At 43.4% G+C, this 23,067-nt stretch overlaps 1 protein-coding gene across 1 annotated transcript in view; it reads right to left on the bottom strand.

Annotated features, from left to right (window-relative positions):
• The window catches only part of TGFBRAP1 (transforming growth factor beta receptor associated protein 1), a 65,074-nt gene extending 42,013 nt beyond the window's left edge, over positions 1 to 23,061 (bottom strand). The window contains exon 1 of the mRNA XM_025869079.2: positions 22,975 to 23,061. The gene's annotated coding sequence lies outside the window, so the exon portion shown is untranslated. The remainder of the gene's footprint in view (positions 1 to 22,974) is intronic.
• Positions 23,062 to 23,067: the final 6 nt, after the last annotated feature.

Genomic DNA, 23,067 nt, shown 5'->3' on the forward strand with positions numbered 1-23,067 from the left:
TCCCTCTGGGTCTCCTTCCACCAGGCAAATGGGAGACCCCAGCAGGAGAGCACACGCGTGGGCTTTTGATGAAGGCCATCCTGCCCATTCTCAACAGCACTGAGACGTACATGGAGTTTCCTCATGTTCTTGGGAGATGTAACTGGACGCAGAAGACAACCCCACATATCCACCCAGAGACAACATAATAGAAACGTTCGGGAAAAAGGCAAAAATGATCCTCACCGATCATCCCCTGAGTGTCTCTAGCATTTAAGTGAACAGTGGAGCACAACTGCCTCAGGTGGTTAAATCTTGCCCCTCGGATCTTGTCAGAAACACTGAGGCAGGGGCCATACCTTAAACGCTGTGTTCTTCCCAGCACCATATCTGGCTCTCCGAGTAAATGTGTTCATGCAGAGTGGTAAAGACGTGCCTCAGATCTCTACGTCTGCCAGGGGAGGAGATATCTAGTGGACTTGTGAGAAGGTCACTGACACGTCAGTTAATGGACGATTCCCGCTAGAAGACCGACTGCCTCAACCTCTGAAGAGGACTCTGGTTTCACACACCACAAAGTTAGAGGCAGCAGAAATGAGCAAGATGGCCTTTCCCTGATTTCTCAGCCTGCAGGAAGGCAATCACACAGGCTCCCCGATCCACTCAAGCAGGAGGGAGAAATGTAGCTCCAAAGAGGTCTGCAGAAGACTGATGGAAGTTACGGGAGGCCAGCTGGACTTTTCCATCACTCTGAGCTGTCCAGAAGTAAGGTCGCCTCTAGAGAGACTAAATTCCTCAATCCTTTGAGGCATTCTAGCCAAGGCTGGAAGACCTCTTGGAAATATTCAAAAAGAATGTAGAATGCTATAATTTCTTACATCTCCCTATACACTGGGGCAGCAACAGCTACACAAGGAGAATGCCAGTCTCCTTCCCTGAGTCAATAAAATCCCCAGGAAGGAAGGTATCTCAGGTCTGGGGATGAGGTATTTCCACTGGACACCATCGGACTTCCTTCCTGTCACTTACTGGCTATGTGACCTTGGGAAAGTCACTCAGCTTCCCCATGCCTCAGTTTCCTCATTTGTAAAATGAGCATCATAATGGTACCTACTTCATAACAATACTTTGATGAGGGTTAAGTAAGTCTGCTCATGTAAGATACTTAAAATCTGGGACATAGCAAGTACCCGATAAAAGTTTTTGATCTAATCTTCAATACATCCCTCTCAAAGCCCCAGCCTACTTTCGGTCTTTATTTCCCAAGCTGGGTACCAAGAGATGAAATAATGCTGTCTTCAGCCCTTAGCTAGGTAACCTGTGTCCACCTTGTTGACACTGAAGGACAGACTGAAACATAAGCCAGGCACGCACTCACACACATGCTCCCCCGCCCTGGCCACTGTCATACTCATTTACATGAGCCGTCCTCACAAAGACTGTGGAAGAGAGGCAAGAAAGTGGGGTGTGAGGCTCGAAGGCATCACAGAAAAGGAATCCTGTCCATCCTTCTGGGGCCTCAGGAACTTGCAGGGTCCCAGGAAAAGCCCAGGGTTGAGGGAAAAGGAAGCTTCAATGTCTGACGCCAACCGTTTTTAAACACTACCATCTACTTGTCATGACCGAACTGAACCACAAAACTCAACCTGGATGATATATTTTTTTTTTTCCCATTTAAGTGCCCAAGAATAAAACACAGGTATTGAAATATAGGCTTTGAGACATCCTCAGTCTGTGAAAGCAAAGTATTATGAAATACTTCTGCTTTCACTGATTGATCAGTAAAGGATTTTAGAATCACATGATAGAGTGACTACTGTTCCAAGTGTGAACTGTACCCCTCGCTTTGCAGAAGGAACAGAGAAACAGGCTTCGGGCACTCATAAGCAAATTCCTACTTAACTCTTCCAAGGTGTGGTGTCTTCGCAAGCACAAGAGATAAACTAGACACGTTTGTGGTGAAGAATATACGCAAACACCTCATATTTAGTCTAAGGGCTGGGTGGACAGAGAAGGAGGGAGAGAAGTAGAGCTGTAAGAAAAGCATCTGGTTTATTAAAAAGCTTTATAGTATGAGTATTTGAGAAGAAATGCAATACTTACTAGTATTTAAGAAGAAATGCAATACTGTTTTACTATGTGGTAACTACAACTACTCAAGTCTTTCTAAAGTTCCCTACTACAGGCCTTTAAAAAAAATAAATAAATGTTTACAAGAAGCAGAAGGAGACTGATGTCAGCATCATGGTGGCTAAGATGTTCCTCCTTTTTATCCCCCTTTTTCACAACGAATCAGACATCCATCCACAGACCAAAGCCCCATGCTGGCTGCTGGGACCTAGCACATACACCAAGGGGCCCGGGGGAGCCTCACCCCCTTGCACATCCGGCAACAGACAGACAGAACTCAGTGTGGGCTGCGGAACCAGTGCAGCCACCAAACCACCACCAAACCTGCCCAGACCCCTCTCACTGCAACGGGGAGAGACCTGCAGAATGCTGACCTGCAGGGATACGCACACAAGAGACAGAATGTGCACAAGTCCAGTCTTCCCAAGGGGAGCTTCCAGCATGCCACTGGAGCCAACAAAGCATACACACAAAAAACAATCTGAGCAGACTGGCCAATCCCAGCAGAGGTGGCCTTAAGAGAAACCTTCCCAGAGCCATGCTCTGCAAGGAAACACTTCAGAGGACTGATCTGTCAGACTGGGGGGGGGGGGGGGCGGGGGACAGGGGTGCAGGAGTGCTGGCTACCCCAGCGGTGTGGGATGTGGCTGCAGACTCCACTGCTCTCCAGCAGGACCCACGGTACTGAGGCTGGATGTCCATGACTGTGGGAAGGAAGGAGACTGGGAGAGAGGCCAATGAGAATTTCAAGGGGACCTCAGGGGGATGGTGTGCAGCAGAAAGTCCACCAGGAGCCTGTGGGAGCACCACACCCGGGGATCTCACCAGTGTGTCTCCAGGCACCCCCAATGCCTGAGCACTAGACCCACACCTCCTCCCACCATGCAGCAGCTCCTGTCCCTGCCCCGAAGTGCAGCACTGGAGAGAGCTCAGTAGACAGAGAGCCGCTCGGACAACAGGCCTAGGTCTGTGGGCCAGGGAGAAACCACAAGCGAGCCACAGCGCCACCGTTAGGAAAACAAAGGAGAGGTTTCCAGTAGCCAGCTGGTGAGTTCTAAGAACCAAAGACATAAAAGCTTAAGAATCCCGCCACAAGAGAGAGCAAGGGAGCAGAGCGGACGCATCCGGGTGGAGAGAGCGAAAACCCGCATACCCGCACCGTAGCACAGAACACCCCATCTCAAGGCAACTCGCACAGATTTAAGGAGCTGTCCGCTACCACAGATGTGAATGCAGCAACACAGTTACAAGGAACGTGACAAACCAAGAAAACGTGCCACCACAAAGAGTTAAAAACTCCCCCAAAATTGAGTTTAAAGGCATTAAATCTGTGATCTAGCTGATACAAAATTCCAAGTAGCTGCTCTCTCTGTGAGCTACAAGAAGACGCAGCCAATTCAATGAAACCTTGAAAAAAATACATGATCAAAATGAGATTTTTACCAAAGAGAAAGAAATCATAAAAAAAAAAAAAAAACAACAGAAATTCTGAGGCTGAAGAACTCAAGGAGTAAAATGAAAAATGCAATAGAGCATCGCGGTAGAGTAAAGCATGCGGAGGACAGAATAAGTGGTTAGAGGATGGGGATTTTGAAACAACCCAGTTTGGGGAGGACAAAGAGAAAAGAATGAAGAGTGAAGAAAGCCGAAGCGATCACTAGGGTCCCATCAGAAGAACAAATACTGGAGTGCCTGGAGTTTCAGAAGGAGAGAGAGAAGGGGGCAGAAAATTATTCAAAGAAATAACAGCTGAGAGCTTCCCAAACCTGGGGGGAGAACTGGACATCCAAGTTCACAGAGCTAACAGATCACCCTATTATCTCAATGCAAAAATACACATTATAATGAAACTGTCAGAAATCAAAGATAAAGAAAATTCTAAAAGCAGCGCGGGGGGGTGGGGGGGCATTGTAACTTTCAAAGAAACCCTCTTAGGCTATCCAGGGATTTTGCATTTTTCTCTCACTGGCCAGGAGAGTCTTTCCACTGAGGAATGGATAAAGAAGGTGTGGTGCATATATACAATGGAATATTATTCAGTCATGAAAAAGAAAGAAATGCTGCCATTTGCAACAACATGGATGTGTCTAGAGAGCATTATGTTAGTGAGATAGGTCAGACAGACATAGGAAGACAAATACTGCATGATCTCACTTATATGTGGCATCTTAAAAAGCCAAACTCGTAAAAATAGAGTTCAACAGTGCTTAGCAGAGGCCAGGTGACAGTAACTGGGGAGATGTTGTCTAGGGCACCAGCTTGGAACTAGGGGATAAATAACTCCTGGAGAGCTAATGCACAGCCTCCCGATTATCAGCAATGTATTATAAACTTCACAGTTGCTAAAACAGAATCACACAGGGGTAATTGAAAGCTGACAAAATAACATTCTGGTACTTAAAAGTGGTTTATTCCTTTAAGCTTTAAGCAGCAGGGAAATGTTCTCCATGATCTAATGCATAGGATAAACTCACTTAGAGACAATATGAATCATAAAAAGATAAACTGTAGGCTATGCCTCTCTCTGTATTATCATTAAGTCCAACTTAGCAGGGTCTGAAGTCAGAGAGGTTTTAACATGGTAATAAAATTGAAAATTTCTCCAAGATGTACAATTCATACTCTACTATGTGATCTCAAACTGAACCGAAATTTATACTTTTTGATAGAACGTCACCTTAAAAGCATGGTTATCATTTGAAAGGGCAACATTTTAATATTTTTCTCAAAACTGCAAAATACAGACCTAGTGAGGGAAAGAAACTGAAAATTATTAGTACACTCACAGGCAAGAGTTTAAATAAGGATAACATTACATATGCAACAAGCACTTCTAAGGGTGCAAAAAAAAAAAAGGCACTGTTCCATTTCCCAAGAGTATCCCAATCTCATTAAGAAAAAAGGACTAGAAAAATAAGCAAGTGACAGTGTAGTAAAGCAGTATGTACTAAGGACCAAAGTTAAAACACTAGTAATGACTTTCCAGCACCGTTGAGAGCCTACATACCCCCACTGGTGACATTAGAATCTAAGTGAGTGTCTTTGAAAATGCTAATGGAAAAATACGAATTTTCTTTTGCAGGCATGCACAGAAACATTATCTCTGGTTCACGGCTGTAGCCATTGTGAAAAGTTCTTGCTGCTTTGGCATCTTCCCTCAGATTCTTTACATTTCTTAAACCTTGGCTCAAAAATGACAGTTCCATTCTTTCTGCTACATACTGAGCTGGGCAGCAGCGATTCTGAGGTTAACCATAAGGTTCAAAAATGTTTTTCCGTGTTCTTGACTTAAGATCAGTTACAATAATTATAGAGGCTTCTAGAGGCCCAGGAAAGCTGATTCGGATGAGTTTATAAGCAATGCAAGAGTACCAGCTATATTCTGTTTTTGTGGACACTATCCCAGAAAGTAAGCACCATGTCCACACGGCTCTCCTAGCAAGTTCTACCAAACATTTAGGAATCAGATAATACCAATTTTAAATAATAAATCTTCCAGAGAATAAAAAAAAAAAAGGAGGCAGGCACACGTTCCACTTCATTTTATAAAGCCAGTATAAAGTACAACTTTACTATCCAAACCTGGTAAGGATGTAGGAGAAAAGAAAATCCTAATCATTCTTACTTATAAATCAACATGCAAAAGTATTAAATATTAGCACACTGAACACACACACACAGTATGAATAAGTTGGCATGTGAGATTGGCTTAAGGTAATAAAATCTGTTGGTTTAACTCACCACATTTACAAAATAAAAGAGAAAAAGCACAAAACAAGGAACAAGACTATTACCATCTGTTATGGGTAGATCATATCCCCCCAAATACATTAAGGTCCTAATTCTCCCTACTTGTGAATAGGACCTTACAGGGAAAGAGGGTCACTGAAGATGGTAAGTTAAGATGAGGTCACTGGGGTGAGCCCTAATCCAATATGACAGGTGTCACTATAAAACAGGGGAAATTTGGCTACAAGATAGACACACATAGCAGAAAGACATGAAAACACAGGGAGATGGCCATCGACAAGCCAAGGAATGCCTGAGGCTACCAGAAGGCTGGCCAAGAGGGCTACACAACAAAGCATCCCCCACTCCTCAGAAGGAGCTAACTCTGCCGACACTCTGACCTCAGACTTCTACCCTCCAGAACTGTGAGGCAATAACTTATGTTGTTCACTTATTTATATTTTTAAATTTATGTTGTTTAAGCCACCCAGTTTATGGTACTTTGTTATGGCGGCCCTAGCACACTAATGTACCATCTCTATTCAACACTGTACTGGGAATTTCTGCCAGTTAAGGAACATTTATAAAAAACTGAAAACAAAGACATAAAACTGTAATTATTTACAGATGCTACTACTGTTTACATGGAAACTCAATCTATTAGAATTACTAAAATTTTAGAAATATTGTTTAATTTAAAAAATCAACATATCAAAGTTATCTGCATTTCCAACCACAGACATTTTCATTTTCAAAAAAGATATTTACAATAGTATTAAAAAATTAAATATGAGGGAATTATCTAACAAAGATGTAAAAGCTCTTTATGTTGAAATACATAAAATCTTATTGCCCAACTAAATTATAACCCCAGCAGACTTTCCTGAAAAAATTGACAAGCTGGTTTTAAAATTGAAATGGCAATTAAAGTACCTATATTGTCAAAACAATCTTGAAAATGAAGAACAAACTTGGAAGACCTACATTAACTGATTTCAGAAACTGCTATAAAATTGCAGTAATTAAGATATCAGGAAAGACAAATAGATCAATGGAACAGAAGACCAAGTCCAAAATCAGACCTACACATACACATTCAATTGGCTGTTGACAAGGGCACCAGTATCAAATACCAAAAGTCATTTTGATAAATGGTGCTGGAACAAATGGATAACCTTATGAGGGGGAAAAAATTTACCTTAAATATTCCTACCTCACACCATATATAAAAATTAATTTGAGGTGTCTCAAATGATTTTACAAGTAAAAGCTAAAACTTCTAAAGCTTCTACAAGAAAACACAGAAGAATACCTTTGAGACCTTGGGGTACATAAAGACTTTTTAGCATACAAAAAGCACTAACCATAAAAAAAAAGTTGATAAACTGGATTTCATAAAAATTAACAACTTATATCCACTGAAAGACACCATTAGGGAAATGAATGGGCAAACCCCAGACTGGGAGAAAAATTTGCAATATATATGCAGCAAAGGGCTCATATCTAGAATATATAAAAACTTCTACAAACCAATAACAAAAAAGACAAACTTTTTTTTAATTCAAAAAAGAAGGTATACAAGGGGCTCCTGGCTGGCTCAGTCAGAGGAGCATGTGACTCTTGATCTTATGAGTTCAAGCCCCATGTTGGGTGTAGAGATTACTTAAAATAAATAAAATAAATTTTTAAAAAAGAGGGTAGGGGTGCCTGGGTGGCTCAGTCATTAAGCATCTGCCTTCGGCTCAGGTCATGATCCCAGGGTCCTGGGATTGAGCCCCACATCAGGCTACCTGCTTGGCAGGAGGCCTGCTTCTCCCTCTCTCACTCCCCCTGCTTGTGTTCCCTCTCTCGCTGTATCTCTTTCTGTCAAATAAATAAATAAAATTTTAAAAATAAATAAATAAATAGTACCCTATTTATGAGTGACCAATAAAAACATGAAAAGATGTTCACCATCATTAGTCATCAGAAAATTTTATTTTAGGCCATAATAAAATAACATTTCACACCTATTAGACTGGTTACAATTAAAAAGACTGGCAACATTACATGTTAATGAGGATGCAGAACAACTAAAAATCTCATACTCTGTTGAAAGATGTATAAATGGTACCATCCCCACAGCTGACAACATATTCAATGGTGAAAAACTGAAAGCTTTTCCTCTAAGACCAGGAGCAAAACGAGGATGTCCACTCTTGCCACTTTTATTCAACACAGTACTGGAAGACCTAGCTGCAGCAATCAGACAGGAAAAAGAAATAAAAATCATCCAGATTGGTAAAGAAGAAGTAAAACTGTCAGTGTTTGCAGATGACATGACACTATATACAGAAAACCCTAAAGACTCCACCAAAACAAACCATTAGGATAAAATGAATTCTGTAAAGTCACAGGGTACAAAATTAACACACAGAAATCTGTTGTATTTCTATACATTAATAATGAAGTAGCAGAAAGAGAAATTTTTAAAAATATGTCATTTACAATTGCATCATAAATAAAATACCGAAAAATAAATTTAACCAAGGAGGTAAAAGACCTGTACTCTGAAAACCATAAACACTGATGGAAAACACTGGAGATAACACAAATGGAAAGATATACCATGCTCATGGATTGGAATAATTAATATTGTTAAAATGTCCATGTTTCCCAAAGCAATCTACAGATTCACTGCAATCCCTATCAAAATACCAACAGTATTTTCCACAGAATTATGTGGAAGATATTATTATTATTTATAATCCTAAATAATCCTAAAATTTGTATGGAACCACAGTCAGTCAGACAGAGGAATAGCCAAAGCAATCCTGAGAAAGAAAAGCAAAGCTGGAGGTATCATAATCCCAGATTTCAAGACAGACCACAGAACTGTAGTAATCAAAACAGTAGAACACTGGCACAAAAAAGACACACAGATCAACAGAATAGGACAGAGAGCCCAGAAACAAAACCACACTTACATGGGCAATTAATCTATGACAAAAGAGGCAAGAATATACAATGGGGAAAAGATAGTCTCTTCAATAAATGGTGCTGGGAAAACTGGACAGCTACATGCAAGAGAATGAAACTGGACCACTTTCTTACACCAATCACAAAAATTAACTCAAAATGGATTGAGGACCTAAATGTGAGACCTGAAACCATAAAACTCCTAGAAGAAAACATAGACAGTAATCTCTTGGACATCAGCCTCAGCAACATTTTTCTAGATAGGTCTTCTCAGGCAAGAGAAACAAAAGCAAAAATAAGCTATTGGGCCTATGCCAAATAAAAAACTTTTACAGTGAAGGAAACCATCAACAAAATGAAAAGGAATGGGAGAAGATATTTGTAATGATATATCCAGGAAAGGGCTAATACCCAAAATACATAAAGAACTTATACAATTCAACACCAAAATAACAAATAATATGATTAAAAAATGAGCAGAGGACCTGAACAGCCATTTTTCCAAAGCAGACATACAGATGGCCAACAGACACATGATAAGATGCTCAACATCACTAGTCATGGCACGATGAGATGTCAGCTTACACTTGTCAGAATGGCTAGTATCAAAACAACAAGAAATAACAAATGTTGGTGAGGGTGTACAGAAAAGGGAACCTTCATGGATTGTTGGTGGGAATGTACACTGATGCAACTACTATGGAAAATAGCATGGGGGTTCCTCAAAAAATTAAAAATAAAAATACCACACAATCTAGTAATTCCATTACTGGGTATTTACCCAAAGAAAATGAAAACACTAATTCAAAAAGATATACGCACCCTTATGTTTCCTGCAGCATGATGTACAATAGCCAAGATATGGAAGCAATCAGGCACCCACTGATGGATGAATGGATAAAGAAGACATGATATGTACACATGTTACATGTACACGTGTGCATATCTATATAAAATATACATATTGCAATATTAGCATAAAAAATGATATCTTATGACAACATGGATGGATCTAGAGAGTATGATGCTACGTGAAATAAGTCAGAGAAAGACAAATACCGTACAATTTCACTTGCATGTGGAATCTAAACTACAAAACACAAGAACAAAAAACACCCCCCCAAAACACAAAAAATAGATAGAACCATAAAACAAACTGGTGGTTGCCTGAGGGGAGGGGATTGGAGTGATGGGAGAAACAGGTGAAGGGGATTCGGAGGTACAAATCTACGGTTATAAAATAAATTAGTCACATGGATGAAAAGTACAACGTAGGGAATACAGTCAGTAATACCGTAGGGGCGTCTGGGTGGCTCAGTCAGTTAAGCGTCTGCCTTTGGCTCAGGTCATGATTTCAGGGTCCTGGGATCAAGCCCCACATCTGGCTCCCTAGTCAGCATGCAGTCCGCTTGTCCCTCTCCTTCCCCTTCTGCTCCCCCCCGTCTCTCAAATAAATAAATAAAATCTTTAAAAAAAAATATCATAATAACATTGTGTGGTGAAAGATGGTGACTACACTTGTCCTGGTGAGCACTGAGTAATGTATAAAATTGTGAAATCATTAACGTTGTACACCTAAAACTAATAACACTGTATGTCAAGTACATTTCAATTTAAAAAAAAAAATGGTGCCATCACTGTGGAAATCTGGTGGTTTTTTTATTAAGTTAAACATGCATTTATCCTGTTACTCCATAATTCCATTCTGAATGTTTCCAGTTCTCTTGCATATATATCAGTATCTGCAGAAAGACTTTTACCAGAACGTGCACAGCAGTCTTATTCATAATAGCCCCAAATAGGAAACAGCTCAATTTTACTCATTTGTATCCATTTCAGCGCGGGGGGGGGGGGTGTTCACACAACTTGGAAGTAAAAAGGAATAAACTACTGCTAAGCAACAATATGAATGAAATCAAAAATACTGAATGAAAGAAATGAGTACATATGGTATAGGTTCACTTATATGAAATTCAAAAGTAGGCGACACTCATCTCTAGTGACAGAAATTAGAACGGTGTTTACCTTGGAGAGAAAGGAGGACCAAATGGAAAGGGACACAAGGAAACCTTCTGGGGTGACAGAAATGTTCTAGATCTTGTTTGGGGTACTGGTTACACAGGTGTATAGATTTGTCAAAATTCACTGGGGTGTGCACTTAGGGTCTATACACGCAATTCCAATGAAAACTGTCACAGGTGTGTGTAACTCAACTTGCAGATTATGAAATTCATATGGCAGAGGAGGGCCAAAGAAAGCAAGACACTTCTGGAAAAGATAAGGTAAGGAGACTTGACTCAACAGATAAAATGTAACATAAAGCTACAGTTATTAAGATAAGGAGGTACTGGTACAAGGCGAACCCGAGAGAACACGTCCGGTCTCCCAGAAACAGATGTGCACAAGAGCGGCACTGTATACCATACGGTATACATGTTCAATAATCAGTGCAGGACAACTGGATACTCACGTAGAAGGAAAAAAGAAACTCAATTCCTGCCTTATACCATGTATCAAAATGATTCCAGATGGATTAAGATCCTTAAGAATGGAAGGCATAACTTCAAAACTTTGAGAGGAAAATATGGAAAAAATATGTTTATGACCTTCGGATAGGGAAGAATTTCTAAAATAAGGTGCAAGAAAAAGTACAAATGCCAGGAAAAAAGATAACTTGGTTCACGTTAAAAATGTAAAACCTCGTTCTTCAAAAGACACTGTGAAGAAAGTGACAAGTTAAGATGGGAAAGGACACTGACATCACATATCTGACAAAAAAAGATCCCTGGATGATACAGGGAACTCCTGCAGAAAGAAAATAACAATGATCTCATAGATGAATGGCAAAATACGTGAGCAGGTGTCTCTCAGAAGCATGAACGGCCAACGGAAACGAAAGAACGCTCAACCTGATTCATCATCTGCAATTGCAAATTATACTACAATGAGACTTCATTTTATACCATGAAACTGACAAGACATTTGAAGTCCAATGACATCAGCTGCTTGCAAGAACATGGGAGCAATGAGAGCTCTCTACAATGCTGGTGGAAGCTTCTACACTGGCAAGACCATTCTGGTGCTATGGATAAGCCCTCAACATTAGGAGTACGCCAGCGATCCTACTTCTAGGCACATGCCCTACAGAATTTATGTTCACCAGGCCATAAGCAAGAACGTCGTTGGCTGCAATCTTGTTTGAGACAGGGGGAAACTGGGAGCAGCTCATGATCACTGGACAGGATGCAGCACTAAACAGCAAGAGAGAAAAGCTGCAGCTACCAACAAGGACGGATCTCAAGCTAAGGGGCAAATTGCAGAGCACTCTACACTGAATGATATACAAGGCTCTGTAAGACTCAAAAACATAACAATCCATCTAATATAATGTTTAGGGTTTTAGCCATACATACTAAGATCATAAAGCAAAGTAAGGGAATGAAAAACACAAATCCAGAGAGACAGGATAGAGAATAAGGATAGGCTAGATTTCAAAGGTATTAGTAATGTTCTGTTTCTTTTTTTTTTTTAAGATGTTATTTACTTGACACAGAGAGACATAGCGAGAGAAGAAACACAACCAGGGGGAGTGGGAGAGGGAGAAGCAGGCTTCCTTCGGAGGAGGGAGCCTGATGCAGAGCTCGGTCCCAGGACCCTGGGATCATGACCTGAGCCGAAGGCAGACACTTAATGTCTGAGCCACCCAGGCACCCAGTAATGTTCTGTTTCTTAAGCTCTGTTTCTTTGTTTTTTGTTTTTTGTTTTTAAAGATTTATTTATTGGGGGGGAGGGGCAGAGGGAGAGAAAGAATCCTGAAGCAGACTCCCCATTGACCACAGAGCCCGATGCAGGGCTCAATCCCAGGACCCTGAGATCATGACCTGAACTGAAATCAAGAGTTGGATGCTTTAACCAACTGAGTCACCCAGGCGCCCCAAACTGAGGTTGCTTTTATTATTCCTTATATCTTATATCAGAATATTCCTTTAAGTGTATTGAATAGTAATTAAATTATATGTGTACATATACACACACTAAAAATCTACTCATTTCCCCAAACCAGCTTACTGCGGAAATAGACACAGAACCTCAGCCTAATAAACTTGGTAAGATTCACAAAATGCACGTTCCTTGTCTAAAATTTCATTTAATGAAAACATATCATAGATGTAAGTGGTTTACTTCTATTTTCTCAGTTCATCTAAATCCAGTGCTTACTTTACATTGTACCCATATATACAAAGTCCAATATAGGGCAGCCTATCAGTGATTTCCACAAATCCCCCTAGATTCTTGGAAGACAGAGGAAAATACTAACACGTGATGGGATGCCCAAGAAGGTAAACGTCCTGCACAGGGTGGGCATTTAAATCTTCTGGGGTCCCAGCTCTCAGGAGGCCAGCCTCTTCCCTCCTGGACCTCTCCCCAGCTTCACCTTCCACACAAGCACAGCTGACCCTTGAGCAACCCCCAACACAATCCAAAATCCATTTATAGCTTTTGACTCCCCCTGAAAGCTTAATTTACTAGTAGCCTACTATTAAACAGAAGCCTTACTAATAATATGAGCAGTGGATTAACACACATTTGTATGTTACATGTATTATATATTGTATTCTTACAATGAAGTAGGCTAGAGAAAACAAAATATGATTAAGAAAATCATAAGGAAGAGGAAATACATTCACAGTACTGTACTGTGTTTATAGAAAAAAATCCGAGTGCAAGTGGACCCACCCAGTTCAAACCTGGGTTTTTCAAGTCATCTGTATCTCCACTCTTATTTTTCAGCCAGTTTGAGGTTGGTATTACTAAGTGCCTTGTTCCCCTCTTCATTTTCTCTGTACTAAATCCCACCAAGGCCAGGCCTCATTTAAAAAAAAAGTCATACAGAAAGAATAAACATGGACTAAGACAATGTTTGAAAGAGATTATCTTCATGTAGAAAGAGGCTTGTAGATCCAACATTACAAGATTAAAGAAAAAAACATACAGATGTGTGTGTGCGTACGTGTGTGTGTGTACAATGTAAAAAACATATATATGGACCCCTGATCTGAGACAGAATACATTCTGCTGTAAGAATGCTATGACAAAGTGACATTGATTAAGATGAGATCTTTACCACTAATTATTATTCTTTTTTTTTTAAAGATTTATTTATTTATTTGAAAGAGAGAGAGAGAATGAGAGAGAGAGCACATGAGAGGGGAGAGGGTCAGAGGGAGAAGCAGACTCCCTGCTGAGGAGGGAGCCCAATGCGGGACTCGATCCCGGGACTCCGGGATCATGACCTGAGCCGAAGGCAGTCGCCCAACCAACTGAGCCAGCCAGGCGCCCCTAATTATTATTCTTGAACCAAAAGAATGACGCTCTGTTATCTGCTGTCACAGAATGTGCAGAGAATATGAGAGCAACCTCAAGATGGACACGGTGTCCTATGCATCTGCAAAAAATCTCCCACCGGAGAATTACAGCAACACTTTAAAATGAAACAAACTCTTCAGAGCCCTATCAGCTATATGTGCGCCAGAGATCCATCACATCAGAGGGTTAACAGGAGGTGCCTTCCTATGACAAGTTGAGGATTAATTCTTCATCTACATTTTAAAAAGGACACTCTACTGAAAGTTAGATTTGCTATTTTTCTCAATTTACTTTAATTTCTTTTGAGTTTCTGATAATCCATTATAAGCGAACAGAGATCAAACGGTCATCCTAATGTTTGGGCCAAAGTCAGCCACATTCAAAGCCATACACAAGGACCGGCAGGAACGTGGGCCTCATGCCTAAAACACCATCATGCTGTCACCGTCCTTAAAAGGCTTTGGAAAGTATGCTACTGCCTCACAGATAAACTCCAAACTCAGCATAAGATAGGCAGCCCTTAAAAATCCAAGCCCGCCAACCTTCCCACTCCGATCTATGAAGACAGTTATAGCTATTGACCTAACACATCAGTCCCCGGGAGTCCCTCGTTTCATGATTATTCAGCTACATTCAGTTCCAAATTCTTGAGTCCGCTAGCTGCTTGAGGTTGAAAGTGCCAGGATCTGAGTCTGCGAGTGTCCAAGCAACTCTACAAACCCACCAGTTGTGAAGAGGGATCCTAAGCCAAAGCTACTCTCTGAGCACCTTTTCAAGGGTCTGAAACCACGAGTCAGGAAATAGTTACCATTAACTACAATGGTTTGTTTGAATTTAACAACATAATAATCCCTAAAGTAAAAAACACCGCCTCATGCCCATCTGCCAACCCTAGTCACGCGTACATGTGGAAAGAAGTAATGTGTGAGGGTCAAAGCTGGGGTCGAAGGTGGGCATGTGGGAGGACACTGTAGACTTACCCATAACCCCAACACTGGTTGATCAGAGGAATTGCGGCATTAGGGGAAGAGTTCCTGTTCCTGAATCTTCCTGTGACCCGTAGTATTTCTATACAAAACAAGGACTTTTAAAAAGTTTGTCTTTTGCCATTTTAATAAAGGATTTCTATGGAAAAAAAAAGTTTCTTTTTTTTTTAAGATTTTATTTTATTTATTTGACAGAGAGAGAGAGCAGGGAGAGTGTCAAGCAGAGGGAAAGGGAGAAGCAGAGTCCCTGCTGAGCAGGGAGCCCGATGCGGGACTTGATCCCGGGACTCCAGGATCATGACCTGAGCCGAAGGCAGTCGCTTAACCAACTGAGGCACCCAGGCGCCCCCCAAAAAATGTTTCTTAAGAAGTTTCTCACTTACCCTGGGTAAACATACTTATCGAGACTATGAAGCCATAAGCAGATACCAATACCCATTACAGGGGAAAATCTTTGTGAAAACTGAAAACCCCAGCTCTAAAAACCAAACCTAGAAGGGAATTAAGCAAAGCCATCATCCATCCTCACGCTCTTGGAAAGGGGTGGGAGGGAACACAGAGCCTCCTGGGCTCCACATCAACGGGTTTTTACATGGTGCCCTGTGATCAGGTGGGGCAGTAGAAACGCAGAGGGCAGAGCTGACAGCACATCACTGTGGGGAAGAACGATCCAGAAGGGAGGGCTCCGCAGCAAGCACAACATTCTGTGGACTGCCATGCTGGTTCAGGCTGGTCCCAAGGGACATTTCAGGTGGGAACGGTTAGAAGTCAGTCAGGAGGCCCATTTTCTGTGGTCCCAGTCACGGAGGCTGACCAATGCCTGCACTGGGCCGGCCAGAAACGTCAGGAGATGGACCTGGCTAGGTGGTACCAGCCCAGCTCGGGCCAGCTTACTACAGAAAGCAGAAACAGCGTGGGCAGTGGCTTGGGACCTGCTGCCCGGTCTCCAGCTTGTCTTTGTACCTGGTGGCCCTGAACACCACTCTGCCTGCCCGTCCTCCTCCCTCCCACCACATGCTCATTGTGGGCATCAAGCAGGACAGGTAGGTGGAACTCTCCGCCCATTTTTCCTTTGGTCTGGAAATCTCTATTTCCTATGTTATGTTCCTGACTGAATGAATAGCCAAGTCACAGACTCAAACCTTGCTCTCGGGTAAAGAGGAAAATCTTGCTAGCAAAAATTCTCCCACTGCAAGCTACCTTCGGATGCTTTCTCTGCGCTAAATTAGCAAAATAAAATGTTAATCAAAGCCCTCTACTAAACACAAAGTGCTAAACATCCCCAATTCCTTTGGGTGCTGACAATCAATCGCCTTCAGTCTGCAGAAATAACACATTTAATGTCACCAGCGTCTCAAAACTTTAGTTCACACCTTAAAGATGAATCCTGGGAGCCTTGTAAGCCAATCAGCTCTCTTCTTAGGAATATAAATTCTATAACTACAATTGACATAATCTCGAGATCAAGAAAAAAAAATTAACTTATCTTAGTTACCACTCGAAAGTCAGATGAGATTTGATAGGGCTTAAAGGCTCAGTGGTCACAGACAATATTTCTTAACGATAAGAAAGCTTGACATTTTTATTTCTTAAACTGCAACTGGGTCCTCTGAAAAATCTCCCCTAAATCCTCCAGGCAATGTAATGGGGTACTTAGGGGACTGGGCACATGGAAGCAAAAGAAGTGATGGGGAGGGTGCCTGGGTGGCTCAGTTGTAGAGCATAGGTCTTCGGCTCAGGTCATGATCCCAGCGTCCTGGGATCGAGCCCCGCATCGGGCTCCCTGCTCCGCGGGAGGCCTGCTTCTCCCTCTCCCACTCTCCCTGCTTGTGTTGCCTCTCTCGCTGTGTCTCTCTCTGTTAAAAAATAAATAAAAAATCTTTAAAAAAAAAAAAAGAGAAGTGATGGGGAAGAAGAGGTCATTTCTGTCCTGGCTCAGCAGGGGCTCAGGCAGAGCTAGGGACCCGGCAAAGTTTCAGCACAGTTTCTCCTGCTGTTTCGGGGGAGGGAGGCAGGGATATGGAATGCATCCCAACATTAAATTAAAATGTAATGGAGACATGTCACCATTGTGGTATTCTAGACAAAAATCTAGCACTGCAACCTAATCATGAGAAAACAACAGCCAAGCCCCGGCTGAGGGACAGTCAACAAAATCCCTGACTCTCTTCATGAGTTACTAAGGTCATGAAAAACGAAGGCTGAGAAGCGTCACAGATCAGAGGCCAAGGAGATGTAACAACCACATGTGGGGAAACTGGATCAGAAACCACTGAAAATGAATACAGTGTGTAGCTTGGTTAACAGTACTGATGCTAACGTTTTAGTTCTGATCACTGTACCATGGTCACACAAAGTGTTCACAAAAGGGGAAGCTGGGGAAGGGTCTATGTGAGCTCTGTACTCTTTTCCAACTCTTTAGTAAGCCCACAGCCACTTCAAAACAAAAAGTTAAAGGGCGCCTGGGTGGCTCAGTTGGTTATGCGACTGCCTTCGGCTCAGGTCATGATCCTGGAGTCCCAAGATCGAGTCCCGCATCGGGCTCCCTGCTCAGAGGGGAGTCTGCTTCTCCCTCTGACCCTCCCCCCTCTCATGCTCTCTCTCTCTCTATCTCATTCTCTCTCTCAAATAAATAAAATCTTTAAAAAAAAAACAGAAAGTTAAAAAGATAAATGTAATCACAGTTTATTGGTTTATGATCTTGCCTTCAAGTAATCGAAAAGAGAACAGGGAGCTCCAAGAATTTCCTTTGCTAGCAGGAAAGGAGATGCTCAGAATGATCTGGGTGTCACTCACCGAGAAGGAAGGAGGAGGCACGCAATGACCAGCTGTCCAGCAGAATGTCCCTAGAGCCTCAGGCTACACTGGGGCGATTTTACTAGCTGCTTTATTGAGTTACTTTAGCAGGTGATTTTTCTCAAGTTTGGTGTCCTAGCTTAAAATGACAGGTATGAATAATACCTACAAATTAAGTTTGTTGTTTTTTTTTTTTTTTTTTCCTCCTGAGAACGCATTTCAAAGAGGAGAGTTTGGGACTTTTGCTCATTTGAGGTGTTTCTTCCCACAGACAACTTCAGAATGAATTGGGGTAAATGTGAGCTGATTCCCGCTAGGACAAAATCTGATATACTATGAGCTTCAGGAGAAGCAGGCAGGCAAAGGGCTCTGATGGAGAACAGTAGGGCTTTGGGTCAGCAGAGCAGGGAAAGAGCAGAGATGAAGGCTTCCAATGTAAGGATTCAGGCCCCAGAGCTAACCCGGTGAACCATGGTAAGCAGGAAGGGTCCAAAGCAGGCATTCTCAATATTAATCGGGATCCTGAGCTCTCACAGCTTGGACACCTGCTTATGAACTTGGGCAAGTCACTTAAAGCCTCTGCACCCGTTGCCTCCTTGTAAAATAGATATTTGGACCGGACTACAAGCCTCCCCTGTACTACTCTCTGGCTCCTCTGGAGGAAGGGTAGTTAATAACACTACCATAGGAGAGCGATGACTGCTAGAAGACTCACTGTGTGCCAGACTCTGTATTAAGTGCTATCTCCAGGCTCACAAGGAGCCTATAGGTGAGTACTATCATTATCCCATTCTGAAAGGGAGGAAACAAGTTTAGAAAGGTTAAATGACCATGGAGAGCTGATTCCAGCCCAGGTAGCTTGACTCAAGCACCCACACCCTTAAGCACTGCACACACAGCCTGCCCAGGGGTGAAGACTACTCCAAGTATGGGCACCAATCAAAGACAGCCCTGGCAGATGCCTTGATGGCCACCCCTTGAAAGTCCCTAAGCACTGGCTTTGGATAACACATACTTGATGTAAATGATTTTCTTCCACTCCCACAGTTCTCTGAGAGGTGGATACTATTACAGACGTAAAGACATTTTTCAGTGGCTTGTTCAAGGTTACACAGCTACAAGGTGATGAAACCGGCTTCAACCCCAGCTCCTGTTTCTGACTCCATGGCCATATTCTTTCCACTCTAAGGACAGAAGTGGGCAAGTTGATTTCAGATCCTCTCTTAGAATTCAGTCCTCCTGAAGGAAGCGACGACTCCAAACACAAGGCCACCACGGTACGAGGCCTTCAGACGATGCCCTGCTGTAGCTCCAGCTCAGGAACACCAGTTCCCAGCAGGGCCTTCACCTTCCCCTCCTGAGTCCAGAAGAGGAACGCTATTATCATCTTTCAGCTTACCCCCTCGCTGCCAAACGGCTTACCCCCGGCACAGCTGCCCCCTAAACAACTTTAGTCACAAATACATGCCTCTGACCAAATGGGATTCAGTGTCAGCACCACCTTACCGAATTTCAGATACAGAAATGATATATATGCTTACACTTTGCCCCACTAACCTAGTAACTTTATCAAAACAGAATATACGCTTATGTGACTTAAATTCTTACGAAACGGTACCCCATGCTGGTCCCCATGTTCTTCACTTTCCCACAGCCATCTGTCTCATGACTCAATCTTGAAATTTGCCAGGAATCAACAGCAAATGTATTGACTTGTACCATGGACAACATTTCCCTCTTTTGATTAGGACACTACCTGACAAGCACTTCATGTTATCTTTGTTCTCATGTGACAGAAATAGTGTTAAGACTAGCTATAGCACAGTAAATCTGCTCCAGTGACCCAAATGTGCATCTTAAAAAAGAAGAAAAAACACAGCTAATGTCTAACGTCTCCTTTGTCATCTTGACATTAGCCTGGCGCATACCTATATGTGACTATTCATGGTTGGTATCCTTTCCCTTGGCAAATACATGTAAATATACATATGTAAGTGTACACATGATATGCATACACTACTTATACATACTACATATATACACAGACACACACCATATGCATATGTATGATATGCAGATGTCTACAAGTATGTATATACCATGTATGTATACAGTTACATACACACACACCATATGCATATACATAGTATGTCTACATATGTATATATCATATACATCCTATAATAGTACTGCCAGCAGTTACAACTGAAGGGATTTGGGAAGGGAAGGTGGGGGCGGAAGAGGAGCAGAGGGGGGATTAGGTCTCAAGGGCATCTCCTTTAGAGCGTCTCCTTAATACTGGATCTTCAAAGGATCCACAAAGAACTGTCAAGTGCCTGCTGGAAGCTAGGCCGTTGTCCTCTTTTACATTCAGTATTTTCTTGAGTCTTTGATTTACTCAGTAGCAGTTGCTTGACTATCAAGAAAAGACCTTGCGCTCAAATCCTCTGCAAGATTTCACAACATGCTCAATCAGTGCTCCTGTTCTCTTGCATAAAACACTCAAGCTCGTTTGGGGTGGCCCCAAAGTAACTTGTTACTTCTACATTCATTTAGGAGTTATGTATTTTTTAATAAACAAAGACGGGTCAGGTCTGCCACAGAGGAGATGAGCTGTAGAGTCCCGGCCAAATTATTCCAGCAGTAGCCAAACACCTGGCCGCCACGAATGATTACTTTAATGTATATCTAATGAGGACTGGATTCAGACCAAGATGAAGAGGTTTAACCCAGTAAGAAAAAACTTCCTCACTCTTTCTTAAAGGATCACACATTGTTTAATATTAGTGTGAATGAGGAAACCATAATAACTACTTTTTTTTTCTTCCTCCCTGAACAGAAATGCTAGCTGCAAATCAGGCCTAGAAAACTTAGCATTTTTAAAATAGGGAGCTCTGTGCTTTTAAAACTCATCGACTAGAGGAAGATGCCCTCTTACAAATCGCTGTCGCTGGACGGTGGGTAAGACTGAAGCAGCCCGGGTCCTCGGTGGTGGACAAGCTCTCCACCGGCTCTCCGGACCAAGGGCTGTTGTTCCCCATCATGAGCGCAGGAGGAAAGGCAGAGAAGCTGAAAGCGAGGCGCACTGCCAACCTCTCACCTGAAATCTTTGTGAAATGTATACTGTGAATGTATACAGCAAATTGGAATTCAGAACCCACTAGAAGTCTAACTCCAGATTAAAATATTCACTGGGTTAACAATTTCTCAGCAGGAGCACTTGGGTGGTTCAGTCTGTTAAGTGTCTGCCCTCAGCTCAGGTCATGACCCCAGGGTCCTGGGATGGAGTCCTGCATAGGGCTCCCTGCTCAGCAGGGCATCTGCTTCTCCCTCTGCCTTCCGCTCCCCCTGCTTGTGCCCGCTTGCTCGCTCGCTCTCTGACAAATAAATAAATAAAATCTTAAAAAAAGAAAAAAAAACTTCTCAGAGCATAAAACGACTGATTTTCAGAGCTGAGATACAGCTCTAGAGCCTCATTTACATTTATTAATAATTTATTGAGCACCTACTAAGTGCCAGGCCCTGTACCAAATGCATATTTTCTTATTACAAATTTTTAGACTATTTTAGAATATTTCCAATATGACCACTATTTTGACTGAGGAAATCGAGACGCAGAACTTTCAGTAAATTGCCCAAGGCTCACAGTTAGGAAACGGCAGGGGCAGGGTAGGAGCCCACCACTCAATGCTCATCACCATCATGGAGCAGCACCCTCCGGTTTTATAGAGGAACTGGAGACCGGGAAGGCTCGTTGCAAACAGTTCCAAGAGATTCTGGTCAGTACTCTTTGTGGTGCCACAAATCAAAGAGGCCTCTTCGATGACTGCTGAATCTGCCCGGCTAGCAGAAATAGAAGGAAAAAGCAAAGGAAGCAGCCAGCCAGAAGTTCCTTCCTATCTGACCATAGCGCTGGGAGCTTCCTGACCAACAGAGAGAAGCAAGTCCACCAGGAGGGAGCAGTGGGCACAGGCAGGCCCACCCACGATCTCAGTTCTGACTCAGGTCGTCCCGTTCACACTGCCCTAGGGCCCTCCTCACACACTTGTGTCAGTTCCTTAACGTGTCACTAAAATCACGCCGGCAGCCTCCTGCCCTCACTCCGGATGGACAGGCGCCTACCCACAAGCACTTCATCAAGGATTAAACCCTGCTCGGACAGGTTTTGACCCAGCGCCCGCCCGATACAGTCCATTAGCAATAAGAAGCTGTGTGAACCCCAATTTCCAGCAGCCACATAGAATCCCCAGGACCACCAGCCGGGGGGGGGAGGGGCGCTTTCTAAGGATCACCCAACAGCCCCTGGGCAGAAGCAATGGCAGATGCAGACAAGTGGAGACCACAGCTTCTGTCTTTAAAGTCGTACCCATATGACCCACAGGAGGCAAGCGGAGAACCCAACTTCCATCTGCACCTCCAGAAGGCAATGGAAAGGAAAAATCCCATAGGGGTGGCAGCTTCCAGCCCTTGAGGTCGCTTCCCTTCTCCCCGGCACACCCCTGCCCAGTCTCCCAGGTCAGGGGCAACAATTCAGGCCCGAACGTGACCCGGAATTTGAACTCTGAAATCCCAAGAGCTCCAGGAAACATCAATTACAGCAACAAAACCATTCCTTACACGGGGTGGCGGGGCTAGGGGCGCAGGGGTGGAGTCTGGGCTCCTCCCCCCAGAAAACCGAAAGCCTACTCCAAACCTGGGACTGGGTCTTCTTGGATCTTAACCCACCTAAAGACACACACACACGCCCCACACCATCCACACCCGCTGACCCCATGCCGGGGCACACCTGCCCCAGCCCACACGCACGTGCACACTTCCTCAGCCCAACAAGCCCCCGACCCCCCCCCCCACGCCTACACAACTGTCCCCCTCCCCGTGCACACACACCTGCCGACTCGCGCCCCGCCCCCCAGGCACCCCCGCCCCCGGCCGCCCCCCGCACGGCCCCCGCCCTCCGGCCCACCCCCTCCGCGTGCTGCCCCCAGCGCCCCGCGCCCGGCCGGTCCGGGCCACCGCCCTCGGCACTCACCGGCGCGGCGCTCGCCGGCCTCCGCCGTCCCGCGCCGGCCCTGCGGCCTGGGGCCCCGCGCCGCCCACCGCCGGCTCCCGGGCCGCCGCTCCT

The sequence above is a fragment of the Callorhinus ursinus genome, unplaced genomic scaffold, assembly GCF_003265705.2.
Source record: "Callorhinus ursinus isolate GAN/ISIS: 27379988/994484 unplaced genomic scaffold, GSC_fseal_2.0 scaffold10, whole genome shotgun sequence".
NCBI lineage: Eukaryota > Metazoa > Chordata > Mammalia > Carnivora > Otariidae > Callorhinus > Callorhinus ursinus.